This window comes from Arachis hypogaea, chromosome 5 (genome assembly GCF_003086295.3).
Source record: "Arachis hypogaea cultivar Tifrunner chromosome 5, arahy.Tifrunner.gnm2.J5K5, whole genome shotgun sequence".
NCBI lineage: Eukaryota > Viridiplantae > Streptophyta > Magnoliopsida > Fabales > Fabaceae > Arachis > Arachis hypogaea.
The window spans coordinates 15,280,241-15,299,148 of NC_092040.1; positions in this window are offsets into that span (position 1 = coordinate 15,280,241).

Consider the following 18,908-nt stretch of genomic DNA (forward strand, 5'->3'; position numbering starts at 1 on the left):
AACATCCCTGGATGCAGTACAGCTCAGAGGCAAACAAATTCCGGTTACTGAGGAAGCCATAGAAGACATCCTCCAGCTCCCACCTAAATCAGATCAGCCAGACGGTTACCAAAGGGTTGAAAAGGATATGAGATTCATGAGATTTGACTGGGATGCAGTAAAACAGACTATAGCTCTTGATCCTACTGTCCCATGGGTCATGGGAAAGAGCATAGTGGTACCTAAGGGAATCAGGCTGATGTATCTGAATGATGAGGCTCGACTTTGGCAGCAGATTCTGAGTAACTACGTAATGTCGAGCACTCATGAGACAGAGGTGCCAGCTGCTATAATTACCCTCATCTGGTGTGTGATGGAGGGTAACGACCTATATCTGCCCTGCTTTATTCGGTATTACATGGCCAGGGTCCATGTCAGAGGCACCCTCCTGTTTCCATTCCTGATTACTCAGTTAGGTCACCGAGCTGAGGTGCCTTAGGAAATTGCTGATGAAAAGCCATCCGCCGCGGACTGCAGGAAGATCATCCCTCACAGTAGGAAATTTCAGGCTCTAGGCTACCGACCTCCTTTTCTCACGGACTCTACTAAGGCAGCTACGTCTTCAGCTGCCCCTTCAGCATCCACTGCCTAGCTCCATCCACTGCACCCCACCTGTTCCTGAGCCCGTTTATCTTCTGGTGCACCGACTCTTTGACCGCGTAGACCAGATGGAGCGCCACCACCTGCAGCAATTTGAGAGGTCTGAGCATTGCAACAGGCGATGTTACGAGAGGTCTGAGCATCGCCACAAGCGACACTCTGAGCACCTCAAGTTGATGATCCGATCCGGTGGTGACATCCCCTCCGAGCCCGAAACACCATCATAGACATCTGAGGAGGAGGCGAGTGATTATGAGGAGGAGGCACCTACCCAGGCTGAGCAGGGAGGACCTGAGCACACTGCACCACACCATGAGGAGCACCACCAGCTACAGGCCGCAGATCCGGAGATTCCTCTACAGACAGAGCCTCCGCTTTAGCAGGCCGCTCCTCCTACACTCACAGAGACTGCAGACCGTCAGCCTACCACTGAAACACCAGCAGCCCATCCTTCTAGAGATGACACTTCTTCACACCCAGCTTGAGTGAGCATCGGGGACGATGCTATATTTTAAGTGTAGGGAGGTCGCCATCTCTGGCATATATTTTTTGGTGAACCACTATAAGACTCTCCTATCTTATTTTGTTCATTTTCTGTATTTTATTTTATCTTTTAGTACTTGCACATTTTTCTTTTGTTTTTGCTATATTTTTATTTTATTTTTGTATTTTGCACTTTCGGCTGTATATATCTTAGATATTTAGCTTAATTTGCACTTTTAGCTTACTAGTTATAGAATATGTGGATTAATTAGTATAGTTTGCCCTTTTATCATATGATAAGTTGGTTTAATTGAAAATAAAAGAGTAAACTAGGAACTTTAGTGAATCAAAACAATCCACACACCTTGTATTTATATAGCAACAAATGTGAGTTAATTAACAACATTTCTTCAAGGAGGAACACTAAGATTTTAAGGGCCACCTTAAGATTTACATTGAGTTGAATGAAAACTCTTGATTTCTACTTGCATGACATATATAACTGATGTATGATTTTTGAGCTAGAGAACACACAACCTGTGAGTTTTGAGCTTAATTGTATGGTTACATAAAACCATAAATTTCATTCCTGTGTGTTTCGCACTTCTTTTCTATGCTTGCAATCTTTATTTTGTTTTAATCTATATGTCCAATATAGAATATAGATACATACCAAGAGATGATTGAGGCCTTTAATTGTTTTTGCTTACTTATCCCAAATAGCCTACCCTTTCAATCACCCTTGTTAACCCCCTTAAGCTTTTTGACCCCCTATTCTGTTTTATAACCACATTACTAGCCTTAAGCAGAAAAATAAGATAAAAATCCCAAGTTGAATCCATGGTTAGCTTAAGATAGATATTGTGTATAATTTAAGTATGGGAAATTTTGTGGGAACATGGGATGATAGGAGAAAGGAAAATTAAATTGAATAAGTTATTTAAAAAATTTTGGAAGCATGCTCATGTGAAATCAAAATAATTAAATTACCATGCGTATTGAAAAAAAAATTAGTATTTAAATAAGAGGATACAAAAATTACCCCAATGCAATTATAAAGAATCAATGCACATGGGACAAAAGTCAAAAATAAATTTGGTGCATGAGCATGTAACACAAAAAGTGGAAAAATTAGGGTAGCTAGGTGAAGAACTTTGAAATTATATAGAGTATGTATGTTAGGTGAGATCTTAGATTAATCAAGGATTCACCTTGTTAGCTCACTTAGCCTTATATATACACCATTACCCTTACCTCAGCCCCATTACAACCTGGGAAAAGACCTCATGATTTTTGTATGTCTATATTCAATATTTGTTGATTGGTTAGATGAAAAATAAAGTTTTAGAAAGCATGACTAGAAAAGAAGATAGTGATTAACCCCAAACACTGAGTGATTAGAGAGTAAAACATAAAATCCAGTGAGGGTTCAATAGCTCATTCTCATATATCCATGTTTAGTTTATTAATTGTCTTGCAAGTTTGTGACCTATCTTAACCCAACTCAATTGTAACTGTGCTTTAATATGATTTGGCCTTAATTGTACATATATGATTCCTTGAAGATATGAAGCAAATTAACCACATTTAAGCTCTATATATATAGGTGGATAAAAAAACTAGAATTGCATGACTCATGTAGGTAGCTTGCATTTAGAATAGATTGCATTGCATAAGATTCCACCATTTTACCTTTACTCTTTTCTCTTGGATTTAGCATGAGGACATGCTAATGTTTAAGTGTGGGGAGGTTGATAAACTACTATTTTATGATTTATCTTGTGCTCAATTGAATGATTTCATTAATTCTTCACCCACTTATTCATATGAATTTGCATGATTTTACAATTCCTTCCTTATGATATGACATATGCGAAAACATGTTTCATATGCTTTAGAAATCTTAAATTTAATTATCCTTTATTATGATTTGATGTCGTGATCCGTGTATTGAGTACTTTCAAGCTTTATAGGGCAGGAATGGCTTAAAGGATGGAAGGAAAACATACAAAAATGGAAGGAAAGCACAAAATGGAGTTTTTGAAGAAACTGGCAATGACGCGAACGCGTGGATGACGCGAACGCGTGCTTTGCGTAAACTGGCATCTGCATGAATGCGTGCATGATGCGAACGCGTGACTCACACGAAACACAACTGATGCGGACGAGTGACTGATGCGGCCGTGTGTAAAAGCAAAACTCCAGATGACGCGACCGCGTGACCCACGCGAACGCGTGACGTGCGCGATCTGCAGAATTTACGGAAGTCATCCCCAGTGATTTCTGGACCCTTTTTGGTCCAAATCCAAACCCAAAAAACACAGATTGGAGACTATAAGGTGGGGGAATCCACTCATTCAAAGGGCAGCAAATCATTCATTCATAAATTCACAATTTTAGTTTTTAGATGTAGTTTTTAGAGATAGAGGCTCTCTCCTCTCTCTTAGGATTAGGATTTAGGATTTCTATTATGTTTAAGCTATGACCTCTTCAAATTACAGGTTCAATGTCACTTTAATTTATATTTCTCTTCCATTCTTAGATACTCTAATGCTTTTATTTGATTTATGTTGCCAAATTGGCTTATGAACTTTTCATGTTAGGATTTTCTTAATTAATGCAATTTGAGGTATTTTCAGATATATGATTTTTATTTAGCTTTCTACATTCTTGGTTTTGGTTGATTAGTTAGTAACTCTTGAGTTGTCAGACTCATTGTGATTGATAATTGATATCTTTGCTGCTTGATTTAGATTCCTATAACTCTAGTCTTTCATTAGGAGTTGACTAGGACTTTAGGTGTTAATTTAATTTAACCACTTGACTTAGTGGGAGCAAAATATAATTTTCATCACCATTGATAAAGGATAACTAGGATTGGAATTCTAATTCTCATACCTTGCTAAGAGTTTTCTTAATTATTAATTTATTTTTCTTGCTATTTAAATTACTTGTTCTCTATTTCAAAAACCCAAAAATATACTCTTCTACATAACCAATAATAAATCATACCTACCTGCAATTCCTTGAGAAGACGACCCGAGGTTTAAATACTTCAGATATAAATTTTATTGGATTTTGTTACTTGTGACAACCAAACTTTTGTACAAAAGGTTTCTCCATTGGTTTAGAAACTATACTTACAACGCGATTACATTTTTATATTTCTTTACCGATAGAAAATCTGATCATCAATGGTTGTCCAACACCAAACTTAGAGTTGGTGTCTGGGGGCTTTGTAAAGCTCTTCACTGAGAGGAAAGGCTAAAACACTATGTGTTACACAATGGTACTTCCCTTGTTAAAGGGAGATTGAGGGTTGGGGATCTTGAACAAGATACAATACCTCATATAGTCTCGGGACTAGCTCTCATCTTTCCACATTAATTAAGGCCTTAGCAGTGGCTAGGAAAAGCCTTCCAAGGATGATGGATTCATCTTTGTCCTCCCCATTGTCTATAATTACAAAATCAGCAGGGATGTAAAGGTCTTCAACCTTCACTAGGACATCCTCCACCATGCCATATGCCCTTTTTAGGGACCTATCTACCATCTCCAATGAGATCTTGTCATGTTGCACCTCCAGAATTTCCAGCCTCTTTATCACATAAAGAGGCATGAGGTTGATGCTTGAGCCAAAGTCACATAGTGCCATCTCAAAGGTAATGGTCCCTATAGTATAGGGAATCAGGAAGCTTTTGGGATCCAGCAGCTTTTAAGAAAGCTTCTTCTGGATTAAGGCACTGCACTCCTTGGCCAGCATCACAGCCTCATCATCCTCCTCCAATGCCTTTGTATGAGAAGCGTTGGCCTTCAGCTTCCTGAGTATTGCTAGAAACTGAGCAATTCACTCTTCCTTGGACACCTCTTCCTCATCTGAAGAAGAGTATTCTTCAGGGTCCTCTCTTAGAAAAGGGATGTGCAAGCTGACATTATTAGTCTGCTCATAAGCTCTGATTTCCTTGAGCTCCTCAATGGTAGGCTCCTCTTTGAGTTCGGTCATAACCTCCACAGTGAGGGCCTTAAATTTTTCCCTTAGATTCACCTCTGTGTTGCTTGGAAGAGTGTTGGATGGGATCTCTAGGATCCTCTTGCTCAGCTGACCAACCTGTATCTCTACGTTCCTGATGGATGATCTAGTTTTAGCCATGAAGTTGTGAGTGGTCTTAGAGAGGTTAGATACAATGGTGGCTAGATTAGAGAGGCTCTGTATGGGAGTCTTTGTCTGCTGCTGAGAGGGTTAGAATGGTCTGTTGTTGAACCGATTCTGCTTCATTCCAACCTAATTGTTGTTGAAGCCTTATTGAGGCTTCTGTTGATCTCTCACCCAAAATTAGGGTGGTTCCTCCATCCTTGATTGAAAGTATTTGAATAGGGATTATTCGAGGTTCTGGAGGAGTTTTCAATGTAGTTCACCTCCTCCATGGCGGTCCAGGTGTTGTCACTAGCGTCTATTTCAAACGCTATTTTTGGACAATAAGCATTTGGGCTCTGCGTCCCACTCAGGTGCTGAGTGATCATGTTAATCTGCTGGGACATTAGCTTGTTCTGAGCCAAAATGGCATCTAAGGTGTCTACCTCTAAGACTCCTCTTTTCTGAGCTACCTCATTGTTTATAGGATTTCTCTTAGAAGTGTACATAAACTGGTTGTTGGCAACTATGTCTATGAGTTCCGGCGCCTCTTTAGTCGTCTTCTTGAAGTGTAGGGATACACCTGCAGAGTGGTCCAATGACTTTTCTAGGCTTTCTTTAGGATGAGAATCCAGCCATAGCCTTGCTCTGTCTCTTACAGCAAAGGAGAAGAGCATGAGCTTGTAAACCTTTGGATTAACTCTATTAGTTTTAATAGTGTCATATATCTGTAGAAAGTTAGATATGAATTTGTTTGGATCTTCCTGTGGAAGTCCGTGAAACTGGCAGTTCTATTGTACTAGAGTGACCAATTGAGGCTTCAACTCAAAGTTGTTCACCCGAATGGAAGGAATGGAGATGCTGCACCCATAGAATTCAGAATCGGTGCAGTGTAAGATTCTATGACCTTTCTTGCATCTCCTTCAGCTTCTGGATTAGCTACCATTGTTGTATCTTCAACTTCTTACTCTAGAGCTCCTGTAAGATTCCTTATAGTTCTACTAGCCTGAGCTTGTTGCAGACGCCTTCTTAGAGTCCTTTCAGGTTCAGGATCTATATCAAAGAGAGGTTCTTTATCCATACTCCTGTTCATAAACAAGAAGAAAGAAACCAAGAAATGAAAGGAAAAAGAGTCTCTATGTTAGAGTATATAGGTCCTTGTGAGAGAGTTAGAAGAAGAGAAAAGAAAAGAAAGATGTCTTTTAATTTAAAATGAATTTTCGAAAATGGAGAGAGAAGGTAGAAGAAAGCTTTTGAAAAGGAAGCGAGAGAAAAGAGTTAGAGATTTCTGAAAATAAAAGAGAGAGAGAAGAATTAGAAAGAATCAAACTTTTAAAATTAAAATGAAACAAACAAGTAACTAACAAAGAATGATTTGAAAATAAAATAAAAATTTGAAAGAGATTTGATTTTTGAAAATATTTGAAATTTTAAAAAGTAAGAAGTTGGAAAAGAATCTTTGAAATTTAAAAACTATAAAGAGAAAGTTAAAAGAGAGAAACAAGATAAGATAAGATTTTAAAATTTAAGACAAAAGATTTGACTTTAAAAAATTTTGAAATTAAAGAGAGAAAGTCAAAGATAGATTTTAAAAATCAAAATTTGAAAAAGTCAACCAGTTTTAAAAATTTTAAAATTCAAATTTTAAAAGAAAGAAAAACTAGCAAGATACTAAAATTTAAAATTTTAAATTAAAAAGAAAGATAAGATAACCAAATTTTATAATCAAAGAAAAAAGGATAAGATAAAGATTGTTAAAGATAGAAAAAATAACAAGAAAAACAAGATTACAAATCAAGATACCAAACTTAAAATTTTGAATTTAAATAAAAGAAAAATTTTCAAAAAAATTAAAAAGTAAAAATAAACACTAACAAGACACTAAACTAAAAATTTTGAAATCAAACAACAATAATTTCGAAAAATTAAAAGGAAAAACACTAAAAGACACCAAACTTAAAGATTTTGAGATCAAAGAAAAATATAAGGAAAATTTCGATCACCATGAAAGAAAAGTAAGAACAATTTTCAAAGACTTAAGAAAAGAAATGAAAACTAAAAGGACACCAAACTTAAGAATTGACACAAGAGTCAAACAAAATAAAAGATGAAAATATTTTTGAAAAAGAATTTTAAAACAAAAATAAGAAACATAGGAAAAGAAAAAAAAGTAAAAAGTACCTTATCTAAGCAACAAGATCACTGGTAATATGAATCCCCACACCTTCGTAATGTTGTACCAGCAAGTACAGTGGGTCGTCCAAGTAATACCTGAGCGAGTCAGGGCCGATCCCACGAGAATTGTGGTTTGAAGCAAGCTATGGTTACCTTGCAGGTCTTAGTTAGACAGATCAGAAGGAGTCAAATTTGAAGTGTTTTAATATTGTATAAATTAATTTTTATATCAAATATTTGGATGTTAAGTAGGAATAAAAAATTAAATGGAATAAAGAAAAAGAGTAATTAGAACTCAGAAGTTGTGTAAATTGTGAAAAGAGCGATAGGAATATAGTTGAGGATTAGAGTTGCTTTGTCATTATGAATTAACTCGGGTATTACTGCTTCCTTTTCTTGTGAGTAATTTCTTCAACGTCAGGATGTATGTGATTAACACTGGTTTGAGCAGCTGCAAATACTCCTTGAGATCTAAACCCCAGGTTTAGCGCAGATCCATTCTGATTGAGGGTGAAGTTCTTTTAGGCTTGATAAACCCCTTTTTAGGGTTTATCGTGTATAGATTTTGAGGGTTTTATCAATAATCTTTCACACTTATTCATATAAAATGCATGGTTTTGTGTTGCTTTCCCAATTTTGCCACATAGATGAAAACGTGCTTCTTTTGTATTAAATTCGATATATTTTAATCATCCTCTATTACCAATCGATGCCGTGATCCGTGTGTTAAGTGATTTCAGAGCTTATAGGGCAAGGATGACTTGGAGGAGAGGATAGGAGCATGCATTAAGAGAAAGAGCATGGAAATTTGAGCTTTGGAAACTCGAGTAGCGACACGCACACGCACATGGTGCGTACGCGTGGATGCGTGCCACCAGATCGGCGCAAGGGAGCCAAGCCAGGAATCAGCGGCTTAGCCAGAACCTCATGGACGCGCCCGCGCACTTCACGCCTGCGCGCGGATTGCTAAAAACCCCAGGAATGCGTACGCGCACTGTGCGCCTACGCGCCGATGGACGCACGTGATTTTTAAGAAGAAAATGTGACCAGCAATTTCAGGCAGTTACCAACCCTGTTTTGGGGTAGAATTCTAGCAGGAGAAGCTTAAGTAGACCAAGGATTGAAGGGCTTGAGAGCATTCACTCATTAGACACATTTTTCTAGATTTTTTCATTAGGTAGTCACATTCTTTGTAGAGAGAGAAGCTCCAACCTCTCTCTAGGATTTCATTCTCTATTACAATTCTCCTTTGATTTCTTGGTGAGATCAATTGCCAATTTACTTTTGATTTGATACAATTTGTAGATCTACTCTTTTCCCACTCTCAATTTGTGTTCTTTTAATTCCTTCACTCTGGATCCATGAATGCTTTGTTATTTTAATTTAAATCAATGAATTGAGGTATTTTCATGTTCATCCATCGTAATTGTTTGATTGTTTGATGATTGTTGTTTGAATTCAACTCCTTTCTCTCAATTTCATAATGTATGCTCACCAAATGTTTGATGAAATGATAACCCTAACTATGGAGTAGAACTTTCTCACTTGGCTTAGGGGTTGAGTTATTAGAGATACTTGAGTAGTGGACATTAACTATTAATTGAGAATTGAGAATTGCTAATTAGCTTGGAGTACACTAAAGATAGACTTACCAAGGGTTAGGCTAGGACTTGTGACTCAAGTTAGCTACTTTCACTTGACTTTCCTCCATCCTTAGGAGTTAACTAAGTGAAGCAACACTTAATTGCTATCATAATTGATGGAAACTATAATGATGGAATTTCCAATACTCACACTTGGCCAAGTCTTTTATATTGATTGATTGTTGATTACCTTTTTGCTAGCTTACACTCTCATACCAACTCTCAACATCACAAAAGGCTTCCTAATCAGTAACGTGCATTCTAATGTCATTCCTAGGGAGGACAACTCGGGACTAATACTCTCGATTGTAGATTGTAGAATAGTTTAGTGTGGAATTTTCGTGTTGGTTAGACTATACTCACGATTGGACTTATTACCTTTTCTATACCAACATAAAAATAATGTTCATCAAAATGGCGCTGTTGCCGGGGAGTTGCAATGGTGTTATGTTATTGGTTATTGTATATATGTGAATAGTGTGAATAGGTTTGTCTCTCGCTTATTTTCTAGTTTTTGTTAGTTTTATTTTGTTTTTCCGTTATGAATTCTCACTTTGGCTATGAGTGTGGCTCTAATTGTGTTGTAGGAAATATGGACTTTGATGACAACATGTATCAAGGATGGGACCATCAAAGATGGGAGGAGCCTCAAGAAATTGATCACTCCTATTGGCAACAACCTCTGGACACCTATAGGTATAATTCACCTCCAAATGCATGTCAATTCAATGGCTATGGTGACTCTTTTTGTGATAATCAAGTACCACCACCGTATGCCTATGAACACTTTCCTCAACATGATCATCAACCATTCTCACAAGCCTCTTCTTACCATGCACCCTCATGTAACCCATATCCATCATGTCACCAATCACCCCTACCGCATCCCTATAACCATTATGAGCAAGAACCTTTAGAACCACCACAATTCCATCATAATTACCACCAAGAGCCACCTCAATACATACCATCTCTATACCCTTACCACGAGGAACCACCTTCCTACTGTGAACCCATTCTCCAAAATAATGAACCTTCCTATCCACCCCAAGTCCCAATGGATGAATCTCTCGCTTTGATACTTCAAGGACAAGCGGATATGCAACGGGACACACTTGAGTTTGTAACTAATTTGACCAAGGTGGTGCATACTTTAGCCCACCAATACTTGAACACTCAAGGTACTTCCGTAGTTACATCTGAGAAGCCAAAGGAAGAGCAAAGCATAGAGAAGAGATTGGAAAATCCGGTGAAGAAGGATGGATCGAACTTTGTACTGGAACAACTGGAGAAACCTATGATTATTGAAGGAAAGGAAGAAGTGGTTGAAGATTTAGGAGATGCGAAACCACCATGTGGATCTCAACAACCTCAGGAGCATATAAAGATTGAATAATATGGAAAGGTTGATCAAGAGATGGATTCAATCATCAATGAATTCTTGTCACAAATTGAATCCTCTCCCATGAGTGATGAAATTGAAGCTAATGAAAACAACTCAACACCAAGAGAAGTCGATGATCTCATCAGAGACTCTTCCATTGAATGTGAAGTTGATATTGAAGTAGATTTCACACTACCTCCTAAGTTTGATTTGATTTATGATGAAGAAGAATTGGAAGAAGTCAACGAGCAAGAAGAAGTTGAAAAAAGTTGTCAAGAGGTGGAGATACCCGAAGAAGAAGAGCATAAGGAAATCAACCTTGCATTGCTAAATGTAGGGAGGTCCCCCCCAAGTCACCATCCAACACAACAGTCGAGTGGGTAAAATTCCTAGCCTTAAGCTTTACTTTCTCACTTGAATATGGCTTGATTGAAACGGATGGACAACTTAGAGCTCTTTGTAGAATTAAGGGTAAAAAGGAGTTATGTAGTGGATGGAAGTTGGGTATTAGGCTCATTAAGGTCAAAGCTCCAAAGCATAGGGATCATGATTGGAAGAATGCCACTTTACATGAGTCTAGGAAGAAGACTTGGTGTACTAAAGAGAATTCAAATTGTCAACCACCCATACGAAAAAATCATGCAACTCAACTTGCGGATGGGTGCGAAAACAAGATATGGGATCCAGAATTGAAGCATGAAGACCAACTATGGGAGCTCATATCTTGGGTGGAACTCCATATAAACTTGGTGAAGATGGTTGGAATTTTTGTCAACCATTTGAGGAACAAAGATCCTTGGAGATTCGAGGATAAATACAAGCATAAGCCGCCATGACAAAGAGCCTCCTAAAGGTCCTTGGGAAGCAATTTTCCGTTGCTTGTATTTGAAAACCCTTCAACAACAAAAAGGAATTTCATAATTTTGTATCTGTAGCTGATTTTGGAGTTGTAGGCAGTGTTAGAGAGTTTCTAGGTTGTTTTAATATCTCTGATAAAAATAAATAAATAAAAAGAGGGGTAGGGACACGAGCGCACGCTGTGCGCGCACGCATCCATAATGCGGATGTAGGCCCAGGCATTTTTCAGAGAGTTAGGCCACTCTCGCGCCAACACTAGGCTAATGGCAAAACTTCACTCACGCGAGTGCGCACCATGCGCATGCACGCCAATCGCATAATTCGCAATTCACGCGGACGCGCACCTGCCGCGTGCATGCCGATTCACTGACGCAGTTTCAGGCTCCCAACCCGAGAGTTGTGCCAACCCTTGGCTTGCATCAAACCCCTGGCCCAACCCACCTGACGCGGACGTGCACTGTACGCGTCTGCGCCCATACCTACATCGCCATCTCGTGAGGGAACATTTTCCGCTTCCGCGCCAATCGCTCTTTTCCACCCATCCGCGCGAGCGCGCACCGTGCGCAAGCGTGTGGATTCAAAAATTTATAACCCTAAGGACGCAACGAGCACTCGCGCAAACGCACCTTTCGCTCCCCCCACCTCCAATGTCTCTCCCTCTTCTCCTTACCACTCCGATCACCACCCGCCGGCGACCTACCACCTCCGTCGCCCAACCTTCCTCAATTCTTTCATTCATCTCTTCTCTCACCATCACCCCCATCCTCTCTCTCCTTCTCACTCATCCTGTCTCTCTCACCTTCCCTCTCTCACAACCGCAACCTCAACCGAGTGCCGCCGCCCTTCACCACCGGTGAATACTGCGGTGCCATCGCAGACCTCCATCTCCTCCTCCTCCTCTCTCTCACTTTCCCCTTTTTTTTGCTTCTACCCTGTATTCACACCTCTCCCCTACCTCTGTCCTACACCCTCCGCCACTGCACTGTGCACTACCCCCCTGCTGCACCGGATTCACTGCCACTACCAACTCTATTTCTGACTCTGCTCATCCCTACTACCCCCCATTCCATTCCACCCTGCTTCCAGGTTACTCCCTTGCCTCTGCTCCCATTCTGTTTCCTTTATTTTATTTTCCATTAGTTTACTGTTAGTTCTAGTTAGTTAGCATTTCATTTTGATTGTTAGGATTAGATAGAGATATCTGTTGTTAGGTAGCTAGGATGTGGTTAGAGGGCTCTAGGCTTGATAATTGTGCCGTATTCATTTACTTTTTTGTGTACATATCGATTAATTGCTGAATGGTGTTGATCATGTTTGCCATGCTGTATTTTCTTGCTTTGGACTGTATCTGTTGCTGCCTGTTACATTCCTCATTTTGTAATTATGCCTGCTGCTGCCTGATTGTATGAAATCCATATTTTCGTCATATTTGTGTTTTGTATATTAATATGACTACCCTACTATTTTCTGGCTATCCGAAAACGTCCAATTTTATGCCGGAATGCTGCCCAATTTTCTTGAGACTGTTTTTGCCTCTAAATTCTTACCTAAGATTGAACTTGGCATTTGCAAATTCAGCTTTGCCTAACTCACACCAAGTTCAATTGCTGGGACACTTAGGCTAGCTTTTCTATTATTATTTTACTTCCCGTGAGTAGCATTGACCAAATGAACTCAAGGAATTGCCTACACTTTTCATTGAACCACAATTTGCAATTTCCTTACACAATGTTCATTCTTTCACAATGGTTGTTGTATCCCCATTGAGTAACACTTTGCTTACCTTCATATATCTTTGTGCATCACCATATTTCCTCATCATGTGGCATACCCCTTCATGATTGTGAACATGCTTGTTGTACACATTTGATTATTCCCTTTTAATTAGGCCATTCCCCATCATTCCACTAATTCTCAATCTCACTTTTTAACTCACTAACTTGACTAACCTACTGACTTCATTTCTCACTTTACTTAACTCTTTAACCATTCTTTTGAGTTATGATGATTAATGTGCTTAATACATGAGCATTGTGTTACATTATTTGAAATGTTTGAATTATTGGTTTATGGATATGTCTTCTATGCTTCCTTGCATTCAAAGTTTTCAATTTTAGTTTACATCATGATTGCTTGTCATTCATCTTACATCATGAACATGTTCTTCCTTGCTTCCTGCTACATGCTTAATTGCTTATATTCTACTCTATTCTGCTTTTCAGGATGTCGGATAAGGGAAAAGGCAAAGTCAAGGCGACTACCTCTAGAAAGAGGAAGGCACCCCCAGCCCCTACCCTTGCTCCTTATGCCAACTATGCCCGGAACCCACTAAATGAAGTGGATAAGTAGAATCAGCAGCTACCGCCCACTGACTCAACCAAGTTCACTAATCTATATTGTGAGCTTCGTTTCCCTACCTATCAGAAAATGAATATGAATATTGAGAAGAAATTGGCTCTCCGCGAAGACATGAGGCAACCTATGGAGGCCCGTATTCAAGGGTTGGGCCTAGGCTTTGTGGATAGGGATTTGGGACGGATAAACACCTCATGGGTCGAAGAGTTTTATTGCAATTTCTTTCGAGCGACTCTTGATTCAGTACACTTATAGGGCGGTCAGATCTTGATTACTGAGGCAGCTATTCAGGATGTATTGCATTGCCTACCTCAGACTGGTGATACTTATGCATACCAGCAGGCGGAGATAGCAATTAATGCTATGACTTTTGATTTTGAGGCTCAGAAGTGTGTTATTGCCACACCAGACGCCCCTTGGGTGATGGACGCCAACAACACGAGGCCAAGGATATGTTATTTGCTTATCTGTCTATAGAGGCCAAGACTTGGCAGCAGATATTTGCCCACTACGTCATGGCTACTACCCATTTCTCTTGATTGGCTGTGTTTTGGAAGGGAAGGAGGTATATTTTCCTGGGCTGATCAGGAGATGCATGTGGCGTGCACACATCTGTGGCCTACTACCCTTTCCCACATTGGTCACCCGGATGATTGAGCTAGCTGGTGCCCCCTGGAGGGATGATGATGCGGTACAACCACCCCTAGACGAGGACGAGAAGGAGAGTATTATTCCTTGGGGTTTGTAGGTGCACGAGAAGCCCCCTTCTAGGCACCGCTCTCGACTAGAGCAGCAGTAGAGGCAGCTAGACCCTCTTCATCTATAGCAGCCACTGCAGGACCCTCTTCTTCAGCAGCAATATCTTTACCACCACCACCCAAGCCGAGCTATCTACTGGTTCAACGTCTATTCCGATTTATGGGGCATAGTGAGTGCCGGATTCTGCGACGCTTAGACCGATTGGACCAGGCATTCACAGCACATGGCGTTGAGCTACCACCTCTTCCCGACTCATCTGCATCTGATGAGGAGGGGCCGGTTTAGCAGGAGGCACCTTCACAGACATCGGCTACCCAGGAGACACAGTAGCCTCCCGAGGAGCCAGTGACCCAGCCTGAGCCCCAGCCGCAGCAAGATACAACCGTTGACCCCCATCTTGAGCCTGAGCACTAGCATCGAGGATGATGCTTGATCTTAAGTGTTGGGAGGTCACCGTCGTCACCGTCGGTGGACTTGGTGAATATTTCCGGACACTATCTCCTAGTTTATCTTCTAGTTCATGTTATTTTGCTTTATTTTATACCTTTTGGATCATTGTATATATTAGTATTGTGGATTGTGGATACTTTTGTTTGTTTTGTTGATTTTACACTTTTGCTTTATATAGTTGTTTTAGCTTGTTTTAGCTTATGGTTGTGATTAGAAAAATATTTTGGATTGTTGAAACCTAGTTAACCCTTTTCGCACGAGAAATTGGTTTTGATTGAAAAAGTGATGAACTAGGAAATTTATAGAATTTTTCAATCACAACATTGCATTAATAAGCTTAGTCAAAATGTTGAAATTTCCCAAGAAATTTATCTATAGGGCACCACCCCAATTGATTGGAAAAATTTTTGTTGAACTTGCTTGAATTCATATTTTGTGAAGCATGTATTGAGCATATTGATGTGGTTACATCTTATAACCACTTATCTTCCTTCTTGTGTGTTATTGTTCTCGTTCTATGATTGTGATCCTTGATTTGCCTAATTCTATATGTCTACTTATTCCTTGTATTAATACATGTATATGATTGAGGCTATTATTTCATTAGCTCACTAACCTAAATAGCCTATCTTTTACTCTCCTTTGTTAGCCACTTTTGGGCCTACACTTAACCCAATTGTTCTTTATTTTAGCACAATACAAGCCTAAATCAGAAAATAATAAAAGTCCCTTGTTTGGATCTTTGATTAGCTTAGGCTAGTAAAAGTGTTTGTTATTCAAGTTTGGGGAGATTTGGGAATATTGGTTAGGATAAAAGGGTGTTTTGTATTTCTATATTTGGGAATTGGGTGCACACTCATGTATTGATTAAATGTATAGACCTTATGCATTGATGTTCTTGTATGTAGCTTGAAAGAAAAAAAAAGAAAATAAATGTGAAAAAGAAAAGAAAAGAAAAGAAAAAATAGAAAAAAGAAAGAAAAAATAGAAAAAAAAGAAAAACAATAAAAAGGGGACAAAATGCCCCAAAGTGAAGCTCAATAAAAGATCGACGCATAGGTGTTATGTAGTGAAGACGTCTCTTTCTCTTAAGGCCTATCTTCTGACTTGCATGACTATTTGAGTGCTTTCTTGAATTTAATGCCTCATTCTTTCCCACTTTTATAGGATGGTGATCAAGAAGGATAAGGGAAAGGCGCCGGCAACTAAGAGGGCACCTCAAGGGTCCACCAACAGGGCGCCCCAAGCACCTAAGGTCAAGCCTCTCCTCAAGAAGCCAAGAAGCATAGTCCACATTGATGTTCTAGAGAAGGATAACCCTCCACGGGACCCGAACAAATTCCCCAACCGATACTGTGAGCTTGTCTACCCCATGATTGTTAAAAGAAACTATCACACGGAGCCTCTCCTAGCCCCTATGGCTCATGTCATTCCATTTGTGATGCCCCGTATTGAGCGGAGGCAATGAGGATTTCTCATGAGGCAACCCAAAGAGGCCAACCTATCCTGGGTGGTGAAGTTTTACTCCAACTACCACTCGACTTCTCTTACATCAGTTTTTGTGCGTGGGAAGCAAGTGCCCATCACGGAGGAAGCCATTCAAGGAGTGCTCAAAACTGGACCATTAGCGGATGGAATTGATGCCTATCAAGAGGTCTTGTCGGCACGTTGCGAATATGGGTTTGATTGGAATGCCGTTCTCCGAGTCATTACCATACCCGAATCCTTTTGGATTCGAAGGAAAATGAGACTGAGGCCCAAGGGCATTGACGCACATTTTCTCACTCAAGAAGCTGGTGCATGGGCCCAAATCTTAGCCCACTATGTGCTTGATGAGCGGATAATTTATACGCTTTTTGGCATTGTTTTTAGTATGTTTTTGGTATGATCTAGTTAGTTTTTAGTATATTTTTATTAGTTTTTAGTTAAAATTCACTTTTCTGGGCTTTACTATGAGTTTGTGTGTTTTTCTGTGATTTCAGGTATTTTCTGGCTGAAATTGAGGGTCCTGAGCAAAAATCTGATTCAGAGACTGAAAAGGACTGCAGATGCTGTTGGATTCTGACCTCCCTGCACTCAAAGTGGATTTTCTGGAGCTACAGAAGCCCAATTGGCGCGCTCTCAACGGCGTTGGAAAGTAGACATCCTGGGCTTTCCAGCAATGTATAATAGTCAATACTTTGCCCAAGATTTGATGGCCCAAACCGGCGTGGCAAATCAGCCTCAAAATTTCCATCGTTTAACGCTGGAACTGGCATAAAACTTATAAAACTTGGAGTTAAACGCCCAAACTGGCATAAAAGCTGGCGTTTAACTCCAGAAAAGGTCTCTACACGAAAATGCTTCATTGCCCAGCCCAAGCACATACTAAGTGGACCCAGAAGTGGATTTTTACGTCATTTACTCATTTCTGTATACCCTAGGCTATTAGTTCACTATTAATAGGATCTTTTGACATTGTATCTGTACCTCATGACACTCTACACGTTTCTTTGTGTACTTTCCACAGCATGAGTCTCTAAACCCCATGGTTGGGGGTGAGGAGCTCTGCTGTGTCTTGATGGATTAATGCAATTACTACTGTTTCTCATTCAATCATGCTTGCTTCCATTCTAAGATATCACTTGTCCTTAAATCGGATGAATGTGATGATCCGTGACAATCATCATCATTCTCAACTATGAACGTGTGCCTGACAACCACTTCCGTTCTACCTTAGATTAAGTAGATATCTCTTGGATTCTTTAATCAGAATCTTCGTGGTATAAGCTAGAACTGATGGCGGCATTCAAGAGAATCCGGAAGGTCTAAACCTTGTCTGTGGTATTCTGAGTAGGATTCAATGATTGAATGACTGTGACGAGCTTCAAACTCCTGAAGGCGGGGCGTTAGTGACAGACGCAAAAGAATCACTGGATTCTATTCCGGCCTGATTGAGAACCGACAGATGGATAGCCGTGCCGTGACAGGGTGCGTTGAACATTTCCACTGAGAGGATGGGAGGTAGCCACTGACAACGGTGAAACCCTTGCATACAGCTTGCCATGGAAGGAGCCTTGCGTGCTTGAAGAAGAAGACAGTAGGAAAGCAGAGATTCAGAAGATGGAGCATCTCCAAAACCTCAACCTATTCTCTATCACTGCAAAACAAGTAATCATTTCATGTTCTTTTACTTTTCACAATCAATCCTAATAATTTCTTATATCCTGACTAAGATTTACAAGATAACCATAGCTTGCTTCAAGCCGACAATCTCCGTGGGATCGACCCTCACTCACGTAAGGTATTACTTGGACGACCCAGTGCACTTGCTGGTTAGTTGTGCGGAATTGCAAAAGTGTGATTGCAATTTCGTGCACCAGTGCTCCCTAGTACCCATGGGTCATCCATCACCGCCGAACTTGCCTTATTGGTTTGGTGCATACTCACCGAGAGGCCGGTCAACATTCCACCCTTCATCCGACAAGCCATGGGGCATATTCATACTAAGGGTAATCTACCTTTTCCCGCCTTGGTAACCGAGCTAGTTACGGCCGCTGGTGTCTCCCGTGAAACTAGGGATCGGAGGGCTACAATCCCAGTTGAGGGTGATGTTGTTCCAACCGGGAAATACCTCAAGCCCCCGGCGGACACCGAGAACCTTGACATGGCCATGCCCACAAGCAGCCCCGCTCCTTCATCCGCACCACCCAAGTCTTCCTACCAATGCATTGAGGATCTTCACAAGAAGGTAGATCGTTATGAATGGCGCAACCAACGTCGGTATGCTTATGTGAAGAAGCTTCTAAGTGTTGTCACCCCGCCTATGGAGGAACCGGATATCTCCACATCTACCGCAACAACAAGTGAAGATAGCGGTGATGAGGAAGATGATGGCCATTCTGGAGCCGGTCTCCCATTGCGCATCACGTATAGCACGGAGAACCGTACTAAGTTTTAAGTGTGGGGAGGTTGGTCGACCGATCTCCATGGGTAACATAGAAATAAATTTTGAATTTCTTTTGTTGATTAGGATAGGTTGCATGAATAG